Consider the following 18,842-nt stretch of genomic DNA (forward strand, 5'->3'; position numbering starts at 1 on the left):
AGGGGAAACAGACACCAGACCTTTCTGTCCTAGATGTCAAAATCCAGCACTTTAATAACATGCCCATTTTGATCTTTACTATAGGACTCTATCAATTTTATACCAAGGCTTACATTCATTATACATATTGGTATAGAGATTCCCACAACATGGACTAACCCTGATTCACATTCTGCAGGAATTCTCTATTTCAGAAACAGTCATTAGAAATTACCACTTTCTGACCACTAGGTGGCGCACACAATCTATACATCATCTTTTAACTCTCTGGATCTGTTTGTTTGCTTTTCCAAATAAATTTAAAAATTGTTATAATTTTACAGCTTTCTCTATTTTCCATACTGGATACAAGTAGTAACAGACTGATGCTGTCTGGTAATAGGGGACTACAGTAGTAGCAGTAGGAAAAGTAGAGTAGGGGGCTCTACAGCATTACTGATCAGGGGGATCAGCACACTTAGGAGAGGATCAGCACAAAGAGAGGAGCTGAGCCCATCTCTGACTCACACACCTTCATAGACAAGTAGTTCACCTGCTATCCAGGACCTGAGCAGGGCAAGTCACTGATTCCAAGATGGAACACGATAATTGTAGGACAACGTTCATCACTAAATATAGTAATCAGCATAAAGAGATTAGAAAAATATTACAAAGCAATTGGTCCATTCTAAAAAGCGATCCGGTGTTGCATAAATCACTAGAAGAGAACCCAAGACTGATCTTTCAGAAAAATAAGAATATACAAAACATAATAACCCCATCCCGACCAGAGGACAAGAAGAAAAAGAGAAAATCTGAGAATAATCGAAAATTGGGAATTTATAAATGTCTCACGGAGAAGTGTAAATGTTACCAACATCTGGAACAAGGAAGAACTGAGATCGAGATGGGAGAGAAGGAAGATGTAGTGAAAATAAAAACCAATCACAAATGAAGCTGTGAAAGTCAGTTCATTATTAGAGATAAACGAGTATACTCGCTAAGGCTAACTACTCGAGTGAGTAGTGCCTTAGTCGTGTATCTGCCCGCTCGTGTCTAAAGATTCGGGTGCCAGCGGCGGGCGGGGAGCGGCGGGGGAGAGCGCGGAGGAACGGAGGGAAGATCCCTCTCTCCCTCTCTCCTCCCTGCTCCCCCCTGCTCAATGCCGCAACTCACCTGTCACCCACGCCGGCAGCCGCATCTTTAGAGACGAGCGGGGAGATACTCGGCTAAGGCACTACTCGCTCGAGTAATGTGCCTTAGCGAGTATACTCGCTCATCTCTATTCATTATATATTTAATAGAGTGCCCTTGTGGCTCTAAATATGTGGGGAGAACAACTAATACATTGAGGACACGCATAGCTAAACATAGGTTTAATATTAAAAATATAATTCACAGAGGCAGAGGGATATAGAAGAAAGGCTTTCTCAAAATATCCACTGGGTATATCCCTTAAAATATAACTTTTATTAATCAATAAATATAAAATGATTGGGCCTCACAAAAAACAGACAAACTGGAACTAACAAACACAGAGCAAGAATTTTAAACCCTGGAAAAGGACCAGAGAAAATACATGCAATTGACACCTCTATTACAATGCAGAAGTATCCTGCAACGTGAGACACTCTAATGCACTCTTTTTCAGTCACCATTGGGGATGGATGTCACCCAATAAAGATTAGAGGACCATATTAGGATGCGTCCTTCACAAAAAGATGAAAGGAGGATGATCGTTCCATCAAGGTAAGTGGTTTACGGAACACCTCCAATGGTGACGTATATTCGGGCTCCTATTGTGTCTCATCAACAAGGATCAAAATTATTAGAGGTGAAATGACAAGAGGCCACCAGGCCTATGTCTTCTTAGTACACAAACCCTCTTAAATAAGAGATAAAATCTGGTTCTTGACCAGGTAACTGCCCTATCTGGATAATAGCACCGGGCTAAAGATGCTGAAACAGTAGGACACCAGCAGCAGCCTATGATAGGTCCTTGTCCGTGATGAAAAAAGAACTGTATATAGTTTCGTTTAGAATGGACAAACCACAAGCAAAGCTTCTGCTGATGCCCCCCGAGAAAAAATACACAAGTGGCTGATAGATTATCAACCACAGGTTATCAATCAATGAAGAATCAAATTCTGCTAGAAATAACCAGAGAACCACCATTAAGGTACTGATGCGTTCTCATGCAGAATATAGCTTCAATAACCATTCAGGACGAGATTCAGAAAAACCTTCTGAGAGAATTATTAATGCAGAAATGGTTCGTACTGGTTCAACGCGTTTCTGTCATACACAGACTCATCAGGAACCGTAATCTATGATGGTGTCATCAAACACGAAATTGTCCTTGGTAGTTATAACGTTTCTCTAATCTATGATACAAAGGTGCCATACACTGAAAATAATGCTGTTATCAGGCAATGAATATGAAACCCTGAACTTCCCTAAGTAGTTAAGTCCTCCTAGATGAGAAAAGGAGGAATTAGCTCCTCTAGATAAACCTAACCAGATTAAAACGGGACACTAAAATAGAAGATAACGCGTCCCAAATAACCCAAAAATTGATTAAACCCCTAAAAAAGGGGAGTTTTGGGATAGAAATGACAAACTGGGAACAATATCCACAGAAAACCAGCAACCCCACGATATGTGGAGAAAGCTTCTAACAAAAAGGTAAACCCTAATCCGGTAGGAGACAGAGCAAAAAGTTGGAAGAAAAGAGTGAGAACAGCAGCTCCTGTCATTAATAATTCTCTCAGAAGGTTTTTCTGAATTTCGTCCTGAATGGTCATTGAAGCTATATTCTGCATGAGAACGCATCAGTACCTTAATGGTGGTTCTCTGGTTATTTCTAGCAGAATTTGATTCTTCATTGATTGATAACCTGTGGTTGATAATCTATCAGCCACTTGTGTATTTTTTCTCGGGGGGCATCAGCAGAAGCTTTGCTTGTGGTTTGTCCATTCTAAACGAAACTATATACAGTTCTTTTTTCATCACGGACAAGGACCTATCATAGGCTGCTGCTGGTGTCCTACTGTTTCAGCATCTTTAGCCCGGTGCTATTATCCAGATAGGGCAGTTACCTGGTCAAGAACCAGATTTTATCTCTTATTTAAGAGGGTTTGTGTACTAAGAAGACATAGGCCTGGTGGCCTCTTGTCATTTCACCTCTAATAATTTTGATCCTTGTTGATGAGACACAATAGGAGCCCGAATATACGTCACCATTGGAGGTGTTCCGTAAACCACTTACCTTGATGGAACGATCATCCTCCTTTCATCTTTTTGTGAAGGACGCATCCTAATATGGTCCTCTAATCTTTATTGGGTGACATCCATCCCCAATGGTGACTGAAAAAGAGTGCATTAGAGTGTCTCACGTTGCAGGATACTTCTGCATTGTAATAGAGGTGTCAATTGCATGTATTTTCTCTGGTCCTTTTCCAGGGTTTAAAATTCTTGCTCTGTGTTTGTTAGTCCCAGTTTGTCTGTTTTTTGTGAGGCCCAATCATTTTATATTTATTGATTAATAAAAGTTATATTTTAAGGGATATACCCAGTGGATAATATTAAAAATAAGTTCATTAAGCATAGCGTATCGCGTCACTTCACAGAAGTCCATGGAAGCAAAACCGGGTGCCTTAGGGTTACTCCATTAGAACTTGTCCCATCTAAATCCCTTAGCCAACTACGGAGGAAAGAGATGTTTTGGATTCATCGGCTTAAAACATTACCACCGCGGGGTATGAATGAAGTTTTAGAGAAGATCTAAGGTGGAACAGATAAGAAATATGAGTGGGTTTTTTTTTTTGCTTTCTTTTTCCTTAACTGTCATCCATGTGAATAAGATATATATTTGTATTTCTTAACATATATTTTAGGTATTTTATAAGAGTTGTTCTTTGAGAAATGTTTTTATATTTAATATGAGTTATTTTAACGCTTTCCAATCCAATTTTGGATTCAAGGTTTCCTAAAAGGCTTTCTCTTTTTGCTGTTATACACCAGTGCTATCTGCTGGCTAAAGCCAGTGTGTGTGTGCCAGAGAGGCTCTAAAGCAATAGATGGTAAGAATACCCTGTCGGACGTCTTCTGACATTGGAGCTGTACAAGCTTTGAATCAGAATGTAGAAAGACGTCAGACAGTTGATTGGAAAGAGTTAAAGCCCTTTATTGAGAATCGTTAGTGAACTCACGGTTGTTTTAAAAGGTTCTATAGACAAATTTGTAGTAATTATTATGAGATGATATCTCAAATGGTTATTTTAGATAATTTGAAAAGGATGTTTTGTGAATCCGATGTGGTTAAGAAATGACATGAAGAACACACGAATAATAGTAATTAGATCTTTTTGTGAATTAATATGTAAGGTGGAACGCACGTAGCGTTCCACTACATAAACCATGTGATTAAATGTGGGACTTACCTTGTCCTGGGTATGAAGGAGAGTGACAGGTGGAACGCATGTAGCGTTCCACAATCCGAATCACGTGGCTTTTATTCATGTGTAACAGTAGTCCATCCCCCAGAATGACGTCACCTTCACCAGACCGGTGCCACAGAAGCAGATGTAAGCAGTTTTTAAATTTTGTACATGCTTATAAATGATTGTTTCTATGTAAGTGTTATATGCTTAAAAAGGCGTTGTGCAACGCCGAAACGCGTTGTAGCAATAAAATAATTTCATGTAGACCTCGGTCTATGGCATTCCTAATCCCAGAGTGAAGGGATTTTTCATTTACACTGAATGACTATATTAGGGATTTCATTCTAGGTCATATGATCCAATATTCTCCATCCTATTCTATTAACTATTACAGGGAAGTCGGGCTGTGGAATCCCAGTGTTCAACGTCTATAGCCATTCGTTCTAAATTAAGACTACAGTCATGGCAGGGTTAATTATAGGTTTGCTACTGAAAATGGTGATAGGATATATGGTAATTGAAAATCTATGTGTATTGGGCATTGGTCTCAGGGGGCAATTTTAAGTGGTCATTTCTAAAAGGTTTCACTGCTTATATGGATGATAGCTAGCTAGCTAGATAGCTAGATAGCTAGATAGATAGATAAATAGATATGAGATAGATAGATAGATAGATATGAGATAGATAGATAGATATGAGATAGATAGATAGATAGATAGATAGATAGATAGATAGATAGAAGATAGATAGATAGATATGAGATAGATAGATAGATAGATAGATATGAGATAGATAGATAGATAAATAGATACAGAGGCGTAACTTGAAGCTCCTGGGCCCCAATGCAAAACCTGGAACGGGACCCCCCAACTATAATGGTTTATTCATAGTACTGGGCTTCCTATATGGAGAAGAGAGGCCTTATGGGCCCCCTAAGGCTCCTGGGCCCGGGTGCAACCGCATCCCCTGCATCCCCTATAGTTACGCCCCTGGATAGATAGATAGATAGATAGATAGATAGATAGATAGATAGATAGATAGATAGATAGATAGATAGATAGATATGAGATAGATAGATAGATAGATAGATAGATAGATAGATATGAGATAGATAGATGTGAGATGGATGATAGATAGATAGCTAGATAGCTAGATAGATAGATAAATAGATATGAGATAGATAGATAGATAGATATGAGATAGATAGATAGATAGATAGATATGAGATAGATAGATAGATATGAGATAGATAGATAGATAGATAGAAGATAGATAGATAGATAGATAGATAGATAGATATGAGATAGATAGATAGATAAATAGATACAGAGGCGTAACTTGAAGCTCCTGGGCCCCAATGCAAAACCTGGAACGGGACCCCCCAACTATAATGGTTTATTCATAGTACTGGGCTTCCTATATGGAGAAGAGAGGCCTTATGGGCCCCCTAAGGCTCCTGGGCCCGGGTGCAACCGCATCCCCTGCATCCCCTATAGTTACGCCCCTGGATAGATAGATAGATAGATAGATAGATAGATAGATAGATAGATAGATAGATAGATAGATAGATAGATAGATAGATAGATAGATAGATAGATAGATATGAGATAGATAGATAGATAGATATGAGATAGATAGATGTGAGATGGATGATAGATAGATAGATAGATAGATAGATAGATAGATAGATAGATAGATAGATAGATAGATAGATAGATAGATAGAGTAGCAAAGCAGGGGTTCACTTGCCACTGGATCGCCAACCTCTCGGACTGGAATGGCCACCAACCATGCAGAAACTGTCAGGACGCTTAACTTGATTCTCTTAACCTGCTGCATGCCAGCATTTATTCATCAGCATAAATGTAGACACTGCATACAACAGTCTAACATAAAGTCCATACTGTCCGCACCCCACCTGGGTCTGAGTTGAGGGTTGTCATCCCTGTCCGACTCTGGGCCTTTTGCTGGTCCTCACTGGACCTTAGCTTACAGCCTGTGCAGCACTTCCAAGCTGTCACTTCTTCCCCTGCTTCTGGCAGGAACTGGCTTATATGCAACCAAAGGGAGGTCCATATACAGCTTCCATTGTCCAGTAGAATGCTGGGTGTTACATCTATGCAGGATGCAAATATGGCGCCCCTCACAGATGCCACTTCTATGTCCGACTTGGACATTTACTACAGTCCCTTGTGTTTAGTTTAAACATATATTCTAAAAAGAACGCAGACATATAAAACAGGTTAATAGCGATAACACAAACAGGAAGGGGAACGCTAACACTAACCAAACTGGCGTGACAGACCTGCCTAACGTGGATCAAGCACCCTGACAAGGGCAGCCGACATCCAGAACCTGGGAGCTATTTAGACTGTCCCTAGGTGATGATAGGTGAGGTGACAATTGACAGATGTAAGTAATAATTGACAAAGCAGCACTAGTAAGCAGATATCACTAAACCAGTTAAATAAGTAAAGGCTCCGGGGACTTATGTGAAAGTTTGCTGATGCCAGGACCAGAACTCTACCGTGAAGGTGAATAACCAGCACCCCCTGAGAGGAGGGGCCTAAATAAAAATACTTTCACACTGGCTGATTGGTCAGCTAGGGGGAGGTGGACGAAATGAGCACCATTAAAGGCTTTTTACATGGTCAGATAATCGAAACCTTTGTTTGCCTGATCATCAGGCTGCGTGTAGGTGCCGACAATAACGCGATGAATAAGTGAATGCTTGTTTGTCAAGTGATTACATCTTTCATGTGGCCTAAAAAAATCATCATTGTCTGCAGCACATTTCCCCTGTGTAAACAGGAGATGTGCTGCTGATAGTGATGACCAGGATGTGGGACTAAAGAAGGTCTGCACTCCATACTGTGTAAATTGGTCTGTGTGAAAAGACCAGGTCTGAAGAAGAACCTTAAGTAGGTTCAAAAGCTCGCTGTACCATCATGTATTATTGTTAGCCATTAAAAGGTATCATATCTACAAGATTACTTGGTTTCTCTTACTGAGAACAATCACACAAAAGACCAGGTAAATAAGCTTCAGTCTTGTTGATCTGTGCTCATTGCCACATTTAGACATGGCAAACTCATGAATTTTTAGCACGTCACAGTACAATACACGAAAAAGACAAAGCAAGATGTGCATGTATAGAAAATAGGCACACTACTTTGGTTTACAAGCGTGGGGATTTACTTAATGCTGGGATGGAGGATTAGGGTTAGGGGTTGTTTCTGTGTTAGGGTTACATTATTAGCTGCTAACCCTTCCATGTCAGAGCTGGGACGCTGTAACATGAAAGGATTTATACCTAATAAAGTAACCCTAACACAGAAACAACCCCTAACCCTAAGCCTCCATCCCAGCATTAAGTAAATCTCCACGCTGCTAGGACCTTGCTGCACAAAGCCAATCAGCAGCGTGTGGGCGTGCACCGGCCGTATACATCCCATCACTAGCTTTAAACCCATTCTGCTGGTGGTCACAAGATGCAATAATACCGCCTGAGTAGAACCTGCCTGTACAGACTGAGCCCCCTGTAACACACTGTCAGTCTCACTGTCAAATACATCAGTGGGCTCAAGCAGGGACACTTGTGTCACAGCAGTATATTGATTCAGCTGTGCAGGGATATTCCCAATATTAATGAGGTGGACCAGCACCTTCCTATTGGTCACTGTAACCAGGCTCCGGGCAGCCAGTAAATATGGTGCGCCCTGTATGGGGATGGACTCTACTATCACCTTATAAGCACGGCCATGTAAGCCTGGACGTGTCTGGCACCAGAAGACAAATTCAGACTCTGGTGGGACTATAACCGGTCTGATGTCCTTCACGTGCATTCTTTCCACATTGTCCTGCGGTTTGACAAACTGATTCAGAGCTGATAAGGCTTTTATGGTGGTCTTTAATACAGCTCTCTGGGCCTAGGACACTCAGGCATATTACTCTGCAGTGCTTCCAACATCTCTACATAGCAGTTCTTTAGTATATTCATGCCCAGCATGATGATTGGTGCATTTTGGTCTGGCACATCTACCACCAGTATTCCTTGCCGACTTAACTCTGCCTTCCCAGCTATAACGGTCGGTTCCCAGAACCCCACTATAGGTACGGGTAGATGATTGCTCGCCACAACATTAATTAATTGTTTAGGTGGACAGCTGAGAACTTCCAGGGACCAGTATTTCTCAAAGTCACTCTGGCGGATAGTGGTGATTTGTGACCCAGAATCAATGAGTGCAGGCAGGGGCATACTGTCCACATATAATATCACTTCTGGACGGGGGCCTATGTATTTATTAATGCCTTTATCAGCGCATGGACATATTGTCTGTCCTTCCGGGGTGCGGTCCTTCTGCCCAGGGGTTGCCTCTTCTATTTATAACATCTCTCTTTCCTTCCCACCCTTTCTGCACTCCTCCTCCCGCATAGGGACTAATAGAGCTGCTTCCTTGCCCTTGGACTCTGCACCAGTAAGATTAAACCTGACTGTCAGCCAATGAGAGACCAGCTGACATCAGAATTGAGCTCTATGCTTAGAGCAGAAGGGGAGACAAAGGATCTCTCCCACAGACGGCACCTTCTGGATCGATGGACGGCATCTAGACAGATGAGACAAGACAAGTGAATCGTGAGTGTTCTGTAGGACCCGCTGGGCCACTACAAATAGTCTCTAAATGCTCCCCCCTGAGACCCCAAAAACCTTGTACAATGAGCGATAATGTCATTATTTCCATAGAATTTAATTGTGTAGCCATTTCTAGTGATTATAACACTGATAGATCCATGACCATCACTTATATATGCTGATAATACAGATAATGAGCGGGGAGGAACGGGAAGGGGGGCGGAGATCTCTCTCTCACTCTCTCCCCCCTGCTCCTCCCTGCTCACTCCTGCAACTCACCGCTCCCCCGACGGCACCCGAATCTTTAGAGACGAGCGGGCAAGTACTCGCATAAGGCACTACTCGCTCGAGTGGTTTGCCTTAGCATGTACGCTCGCTCATCTCTAATCCTATTATATTAGGAGGAGCATGGAGGGTGCAGCTTGTTATACCGAAGAAATGAGGACGTCCTTAACCCAATTCTGAAAGCACAGTAAGGAAAATGGACCATGTTTTTGAGTATTTTACTATCTTACTAGTTTTTAAAAGCTTTACTAGGAAACACATGTACACATATCAAATCGTTAATGTGAAGAAGGTCTACAATTTACCTTCTTTTTATATCTGAATCTAGGTTTCTTGGAATTAAAAAAAAATATTTGTTGATCGACTTCAATATCATCCAACATTTCCCAATTGTTTGCCGAACCATGGAAGAATGTCCGTCATACATAGATATGAAAGATGTCCTATCAGCTGCTTTTTTCTTCCTCTCATTAAGCAATAATTCAGATGGAATCATGCTTCCTCCTCCTCACTATATCGTCAGCATTACCTTGAGCCACAAAGGTATTTACCATTTCCTCTATATATATATCCAGCAGTTCGCATCATTACTACAAATGCCTTGCAATCTAATAAATTGCCCCTTCAGTATTCCTTTAAAAAACTGAGGGGCATGAAAACTCTCCCGTCTCAACAAATTATTTCTGTACGTCTCCTTTTTATACACTTAAAAAAAAAAAATCAAACCCATTGAAGTTGTTGTTTTCCTGCAAAACCAAGTATGCAGTTCCATCTCAGGCAGATATGTAAATGATTAGAGTTGTGGGTGATTAGATGAACAGTCTTGCCACCTGAGGCCCTAAAAGTGGTTCCACTCTTGGCCTATAAGAGGCTCTTGAAGGCTCCTTGTGTGTATCGGCTTCTTTTTCCACTCGTGTAGAGTTTGTTGAGCACTAGACGCCTCTACGACGCAATCAAATACATTTTGGCCAGTTAACAGTTTGAGAGGGGGTGCATTATTAGAATGCAAGAAGTTAGATGGTCATATTGCCGAATTGCCCGCCACCTGGGCCATTCTGACCAGACTGTTAGGAGGTGTTGGGACCAGCGGATGTGTGAGGACATATACAAAAGGCAACTGGGCTCAGAATGACAGGCCATTAGTAAAGGATGGTCCGACAAGCACCAGCAACTCCAACTGTTTCATTACCATCTAGAGAGAGGTGGCACAATCGTTACAGGCTCTGGTGTCTGTTGGAACCATTTTCAGGCACTTGGCTGAAGGATATTTTGTTTCATGGCACCCATTACATGTTCTGTCTTTGAGACCCACTATTGCCTTCATTTTCAGTGGTGTTGTGAGTAGAGATGAGCGAGCATACTCGATTAGGCAAACTACTCGTAGTACCTGCCCACTTGCCTCTTAAGATTCGGGTGCCGGCAGGGGGCGGGGAGCGGCGGGGGAGAGCGTGGAGGAACGGAGGGGAGATCTCTCTCTCCCTCTCTCCCCCCCTGCTCCCCCCTGCTCACCGCCGCAACTCACCTGTCAACCATGCCGGCAGCCAAATCTTTAGAGACGAGTGGGCAGGTACTCGAATAAGGCACTACTCGCTTGAGTAGTTTGCCTTATCGAGTATGCTCACTCATCTCTAGTTGTGAGCGATGAAACTGGACATGTTTAGTTTGGGCACTGATGACAACCATATTCATGCCTGGAGACCCTGGGTGAGCGACTCAATCCTGCCTTTGCTGTGGAGCTGCACACTGCCCTCAATGCTGGTGTGATGATCTGGGGGCGCCCATTATATACAACAGTTGGACATCCTTAGTAGTGGTACGAGGGACAATGACAGCTCAGCGATATGTTCAGGACATCCTGCAACCATATGTGTTCCTCTCATGGCGGCTTCTAAGAGGAATTTTCCATCAGGATTATGCTCGGCTGCACACAAGGGGGTCACAGGAAGCCCCCACAACATTGCCACACTTCCGTGGCCTGCTTGATCACTAGATTTATCGTCAATAGAACAAGTATGGCACCATCTAGGATGCCAACTTCAACAGTCTACGAGTTTGCAGGATCTAGAAGCTCAGTTACAGCAAATATGTACATATACCATACCGAATCTATATGCCTCCATGCCCGCCCGTATCACTTCTTGTATCTAAGCTAGAGGCGGTACAACAGGATACTAGAACCTCTTTGCCTACCCGTATCACATCTTGCAGCCAAGACCCCATGAAGGGGTCAGTTTTCCGCAATAAATCCTTTTCCCCTCAAATTGTAATTACTTACATATATCAAGATTACAATCACACATATAAAGTTACATTCTAGGGGAGGGACGTGCAAAATGTGAGTCAGGCTGTACCTCCTCCGCTGGTTGGTAATGTCGTATGGGATCTGAGGGATGTTGCCTCTTGACATTACAATTAGTACAATGAGGATAATGGTTATTGTGATGTTATGTAAAACAATATTTTGGACTTATGATGTGCTGAGATTCCTTAGCACTGCTCTGAATATATGTGATATAGTTATCCTGATCCCGTTGTGGGTGGGTTTTGTTTTTACAGCATTCACCATTCAGTAATAATAACTTGATCACTTTTTGATCTACCTCAGCTAGAGATGAGCGAACGTACTCGTCCGAGGTTGATACTCGTTCGAGTATTAGCGTGTTCGAGATGCTCGTTACTCGTGACGAGTACCACGCGATGTTCGAGTTACTTTCACTTTCATCTCTGAGACGTTAGCGCGCTTTTCTGGCCAATAGAAAGACAGGGAAGGCATTACAACTTCCCCCTGTGACGTTCCAGCCCTATACCACCCCCCTGCAGTGAGTGGCTGGCGAGATCAGGTGTTACCCGAGTATATAAATCGGCCCCTCCCGCGGCTCGCCACAGATGCATTCTGACATAGTTTAGGGAAAGTGCTGTTGGTGCCGAAGCTGCTATAGGGAGAGTGTTAGGAGTATTTTAGGCTTCAAGAACCCCAACGGTCCTTCTTAGGGCCACATCTAACCGTGTGCAGTAGTGTGGAGGCTGCTTTTTGCAGTGTTGCACTTTTTTTTTTTTGTATATCGGCCGTGCAGAGCATTGCGCCCTGCAGTAATTATACATACTCCAGGGCCAGTAGTGGTGGTGAGGCAGGGACAGAAGACATATATTTATTGAATATAGGCAGTGGGCCTTTCCAAAAACATTTGGGAAAAAAAATCTATTTGAGCTGCCTGTGACTGTCCTCAGTGTACGGGGTCTGTGCTGGGTGAAGTTGTCCTCCTAATTCATACGCAGCCAGCTAAGTATTACAGCAGGCTTGCGCAAAATTATTTCCTGGCTCTGCTGTGCGTTCCGTAAGCGAAGTCAGCCTCCAACCACAGGCCAATAAGTGGCACATTTAATTACAGCGTTCTGTTTCTGCACTACTGGTAATACAGCATGCTGAGGGGTAGGTGTAGGCCTAGAGGACATGGACGCGGGCGAGGACGTGGAGGCCCAAGTCAGGGTGTGGGCAGAGACCGAGCCAGTGCGGTGGCCAGGGCTAGAGGCAGGGCCAGACCGAATAATCCACCAACTGGTTCCCAAAGCGCCCCCTCGCGCCATGCCACCCTGCAGAGGGCAAGGTGCTCTACGGTGTGGCAATTTTTCACAGAGACGCCTGACGACCGACGAATAGTGGTGTGCAACCTTTGTCGCGCCAAGATCAGCTGGGGAGCCACCACCACCACCATGCGCAGGCATATGATGGCCAAGCACCCCACAAGGTGGGACGAAGGCCGTTCACCACCTCCGGTTTGCACCACTGCCTCTCCCCCTGTGCCCCAACCTGCCACTGAGATCCAACCCCCCTCTGAGGACACAGGCACTACCATCTCCTGGCCTGCACCCACACCCTCACCTCCGCTGTCCTCGGCCCCATCCAGCAATGTCTCTCAGCGCAGCATCCAGATGTCGCTAGCGCCACTGTTTGAGCGCAAGCACAAGTACGCCGCCACGCACCCGCACGCTCAAGCATTAAACGTGCACATTGCCAAATTGATCAGCCTGGAGATGCTGCCGTATAGGCTTGTGGAAACGGAGGCTTTCAAAAGCATGATGGCGGCGGCGGCCCCGCGCTACTCGGTTCCCAGTTGCCACTACTTTTCCAGATGTGCCGTCCCAGCCCTGCACGACCACGTCTCCCGCAACATTGTACGCGCCCTCACCAACGCGGTTACTGCCAAGGTCCACTTAACAACAGACACGTGGACAAGCACAGGCAGGCAGGGCCACTATATCTCCCTGACGGCACATTGGGTGAATTTAGTGGAGGCTGGGACAGAGTCAGAGCCTGGGACCGCTCACGTCCTACCCACCCCTAGAATTGGGTACCCCAGCTCGGTGCTAGTATTTGCGGCGGTGTATGCTTCCTCCACTAAACCACCCTCCTCCTCCTCCAACGCAACCTCTGTCTCGCAATCAAGATGTGTCAGCAGCAGCAGCACGTCGCCAGCAGTCGGTGTCGCGCGGCGTGGCAGCACAGCGGTGGGCAAGCGTCAGCAGGCCGTGCTGAAACTACTCAGCTTAGGAGAGAAGAGGCACATGGCCCACGAACTGCTGCAGGGTCTGACAGAGCAGACCGACCGCTGGCTTGCGCCGCTGAGCCTCCAACCGGGTATGGTCGTGTGTGACAACGGCCGTAACCTGGTGGAGGCTCTGCAGCTCGGCAGCCTCACGCACGTGCCATGCCTGGCCCATGTCTTTAATTTGGTGGTTCAGCGCTTTCTGAAAAGCTACCCACACTTGTCATACCTGCTCGGAAAGGTGCGCCGGGTCAGCGCACATTTGCGCAACTCCAAGACGGACGCTGCCACCCTGTGGACCCTGCAACATCGGTTTAATCTGCCAGTGCACCGACTGCTGTGCGACGTGCCCACACGGTGGATCTCTACGCTCCACATGTTGGCCAGGCTCTATGAGCAGCGTAGAGCTATAGTGGAATACCAACTCCAACATGGGCGGCGTAGTGGGAGTCAGCCTCCTCAATTCTTTACAGAGAGTGGGCCTGGTTGGCAGACATCTGCCAGGTCCTTGGAAACTTTGAGGAGTCTACCCAGATGGTGAGCGGGGATGCTGCAATCATTAGCGTCACCATTCCTTTGCTATGCCTCTTGAGAAGTTCCCTGCAAAGCATAAAGGCAGACGCTTTGCACTCGGAAATGGAGGCGTGGGAAGACAGTATGTCGCTGGATAGTCAGAGCACCCTCATGTCTATATCTCAGCGTGTTGAGGAGGAGGAGGAGGAGGAGGTGGAGGAGCATGAGGAGGAGGGGAAAGAGACAGCTTGGCCCACTGCTGAGGGTACACATGCTGCTTGCCTGTCATCCTTTCAGCGTGTATGGCCAGAGGAGGAGGAGGATCCTGAAAGTGATCTTCCTAGTGAGGACAGCCATGTGTTGCGTACAGGTACCCTGGCACACATGGCTGACTTCATGTTAGGATGCCTTTCTCGTGACCCTCGCATTACATGCATTCTGGCCACTACGGATTACTGGGTGTACACACTGCTCGACCCACGGTATAAGGAGAACCTTTCCACTCTCATTCCCAAAGAGGAAAGGGGTTCCAGAATGATGCTATACCACAGGGCGCTGGTGGACAAACTGATGGTAAACTTCCCATCCAACAGCGCTAGTAGCAGAAGGCGCAGTTCCGAGGGCCAGGTAGCAGGGGAGACGCAGAGATCAGGCAGCATGTACAGCGCAGGCAGGGGAACATTCTCCAAGGCCTTTGCCAGCTTTATGGCTCCCCAGCAAGACTGTGTCACCGCTCCCCAGTCAAGACTGAGTTGGCGGGAGCACTGTAAGAGGATGGTGAGGGAGTACGTAGCTGATCGCACGACCGTCCTCAGTGATGCCTCTGCCCCCTACAACTACTGGGTGTCGAAGCTGGACACGTGGCCTGAACTCGCGCTGTATGCCCTGGAGGTGCTTGCTTGTCCTGCGGCTAGCATCTTGTCAGAGAGGGTGTTTAGTGCGGCTGGGGGAATCATCACGGATAAGCGTACCCGCCTGTCAACCGACAGTGCCGACAGGCTTACACTCATCAAGATGAACAAAGCCTGGATTTCACCAGACTTCTCTTCTTCACCAGCGGACAGCAGCGATACCTAAGCAATACGTAGGCTGCACCCGCGGATGGAAGCATCGTTCTCTATCACCATCAAAAACGGGGACCTTTTCGCTTCATCAATCTGTGTATTCTATTCATTCTCCTCCTCCTGCTCCTCCTTCTGAAACCTCACGTAATCACGCCGAACGGGCAATTTTTCTTAGGCCCACAAGGCTCACTCATATAATTTTTGTAAACAATTTTTATACGTTTCAATGCTCATTAAAGCGTTGAAACTTTCACCTGAACCAATTTTTATTTTAACTGGGCTGCCTCCAGGCCTAGTTACCAATTAAGCCACATTAACCAAAGCGATTAATGGGTTTCACCTGCCCTCTTGGTTGGGCATGGGCAATTTTTCTGAGGTACATTAGTACTGTTGGTACACCAATTTTTGGGGGGCCCTCGCCTACAGTGTAATCCAATTAATTTTTTGCCCACCTGCATTACAGCTGACGTTACATCAGCTGTGTTGTGCACTGCAATGGGATATATTTATGTACCGCCGGTGGGTTCCAGGGAGCCACCCATGCCGTGGGTCCACACGGAGTTGTAACTGCATGTGTCCACTTCTAAAGAACCCCAGTCTGACTGGGGCATGCAGTGTGGGCCGAAGCCCACTTGCATTAAACATGACATTACCTCAGCTGTGATGGGCAATGCAATGGGATATATTTATGTACCGCCGGTGGCTTCCTGGCACCCACCCATGCTGTGGGTCCACACGGAGTTGCAACTGCATGTGTCCACTTCTAAAGAACCCCAGTCTGACTGGGGCATGCAGTGTGGGCCGAAGCCCACCTGCATTTAATCGGACGTTACCTCAGCTGTGATGGGCACTGCAATGGGATACATTAATGTACAGCCGGTGGGTTCCAGGGAGCCACCCATGCTGTGGGTGCACACAGAATTCTCATTGCAGAGTTGTACCTGCCTGTGACTATTTATAAAAAAACGCGGTCTGACTGGGGCATGCAGACACCTTGACAGAATGAATAGTGTGTGGCACATAGGTTCCCCATTGCTATGCCCACGTGTGCAGCTCCTGATGGCGGTGGCACAGGATTATATTTCTCATTGCTTCTGTACAGCATTGTGGGCTATCACCCCGCCCCTTTTAAAGAGGGTCGCTGCCTAGCCGTGCCAACCCTGTGCAGTGTGTGCCCGCGGTTCCTCTGGCAGACGCACTTATAAATAGACATGAGGGTGGTGTGGCATGAGTGCAGCTGAAGGCTGCGCAGGGACACTTTGGTGTGCGCTGTGGACACTGCGTCGTGCAGGGGGGGGGGGGGGGGGTTGGGCAGCATGTAACCCAGGAGAAGTGGCAGCGGAGTGTCATGCAGGCAGTGATTGTGCTTTGTTGGAGGTAGTGTGGTGCTTAGCTAAGGTATGCATTGCTAATGAGGGCTTTTCAGAAGTAAAAATTGTTGCGAGGGGGGGGGGGCCCACTCTTGCTGCTATTGTGGCTTAATAGTGGGACCTGGGAACTTGAGATGCAGCCCAACATGTAGCCCCTCGCCTGCCCTATCCGTTGCTGTGTCGTTCCCATCACTTTCTTGAATTGCCCTGATTTTCACAAATGGAAACCTTAGCGAGCATCGGCGATATACAAAAATGCTCGAGTCGCCCATTGACTTCAATGGGGTTCGTTACTCGAAACGAACCCTCGAGCATCGAGATAATTTCGTCCCAAGTAACGAGCACCCGAGCATTTTGGTGCTCGCTCATCTCTAACCTCAGCACTATTATTGTGATCCCACGTTTATGTTGATATTTTTTGTTTTTACTGCTTTGGCGCAATAAAAACACGTCTCTTTAAGGTAAAACAATTGACTCTGCATCGCCACATTCTGAGACCCCTAGTATTTTTATTCTTCTGGCAGCGGAGCTATACGAGGGCTTGTTTTTTTTTGCAAAATAGCAATTTTGACGTTACTTTTTACAATTATTTTTATGGCATACCCTATGTGCGATAAATAAAAAAATATTTTAATTGTCTGGGTCGTTACAAACGGGGCAATACCTATTATGTGTCGCTTTTAAATTTTTTTTTGTATTTCATTAATTTAAAATTTATTTTTGTGAGGAAATATGTATCATTTTTAGTGGATTTTTTTCTTTAAATTAAAGTTTGTTGAACTTTTTAATACTTTTTTTTAGTGCCTCAAGGGGACTTGATAGTACACTACTTATATAGTGCACTCTACTAAGCCTATGACAATTATTTTCAAGCTTTCGTCTGCCATGGGTACCTTGTAATCACACTGTGGGGTGCTGATGGGTGACAGAAGGATCCTCTGTCATCTGCTTACATGCTGCAGTTGCTACTGATTGTGGCATATAAGGGTTAAGCTGTAAGGATCTGAGGGCTCTCCAATCCTGGCTATTAGAGCAGGATCCTGGCTGTTCATCTGTTAGCCAAGTCTTTGCCGAATTCACACAGACGCATTTGCGCATATAAAATTATTGTCTGCAACGCATAGTGAATAGATCCCATTGATTTCAAAGGGTTAATTCCCAGCGTGTATTTTGCGTGTGCACGTCAAAAAGATATGCAACATGTCCTATTTTCCTGTGCATTTGAGTGGGGAAATAGAACATTTGAAACTAATTAGGGTAATAAGCCATTTTAATGTACAGGACCGGGGCTGCGGGTTTTGTTTTGTGTGCGCAAAACGTATAGTAAAAAATACAGCTGTGCAGGCAAATATGTAATGCCCCATGTGCCAAGTGTGCATGCAAATAGGCATGAGCTCCGGCCAAAGGGGTTAAACAAAAAGCGTTAGTCTCCTATGAGCGCATATGGACTTGCCAAGTGCCTGTATCCCAGTATAAGGCCTTATTCCCGCCACGCCCTTCCTCTATATCTTATCAGTAGATTGTTATTTCCCAGATGTTCTATCTTAGGTCTTGTTTTGGATGAAAGAGCACTGTACCCCATTAATATTCATAATAGTACAATGTTTGGAAGAAAATGGGTTTCTATAGGTGAAGACCACAATTATCAAGGACATCCCATATGAACAACAATTATATAGAAACATGACACCAGATAAGAAGGAAGACTCTTTAATATATGTTGTAACTAGAGATGAGCGAGTATACTCGCTAAGGCATATTACTCGAGCGAGTAGTGCCTTAGCCGAGTATCTCCCCGCTCGTCTCTAAAGATTCGGGGGCCGGCGCAGGTGACAGGTGAGTTGCGGCGGGGAGCATGGGGGGGGGGGGGGAGAGAGGGAGAGAGAGATCTCCCCTCTGTTCCTCCCCGCTCTCCCCCGCCGCCCCCCGAATCTTTAGAGACGAGCGGGGAGATACTCAGCTAAGGCACTACTCGCTCCAGTAATGTGCCTTAGCGAGTATACTCGCTCATC

This window comes from Eleutherodactylus coqui, chromosome 9 (genome assembly GCF_035609145.1).
Source record: "Eleutherodactylus coqui strain aEleCoq1 chromosome 9, aEleCoq1.hap1, whole genome shotgun sequence".
NCBI classification, from domain to species: domain Eukaryota; kingdom Metazoa; phylum Chordata; class Amphibia; order Anura; family Eleutherodactylidae; genus Eleutherodactylus; species Eleutherodactylus coqui.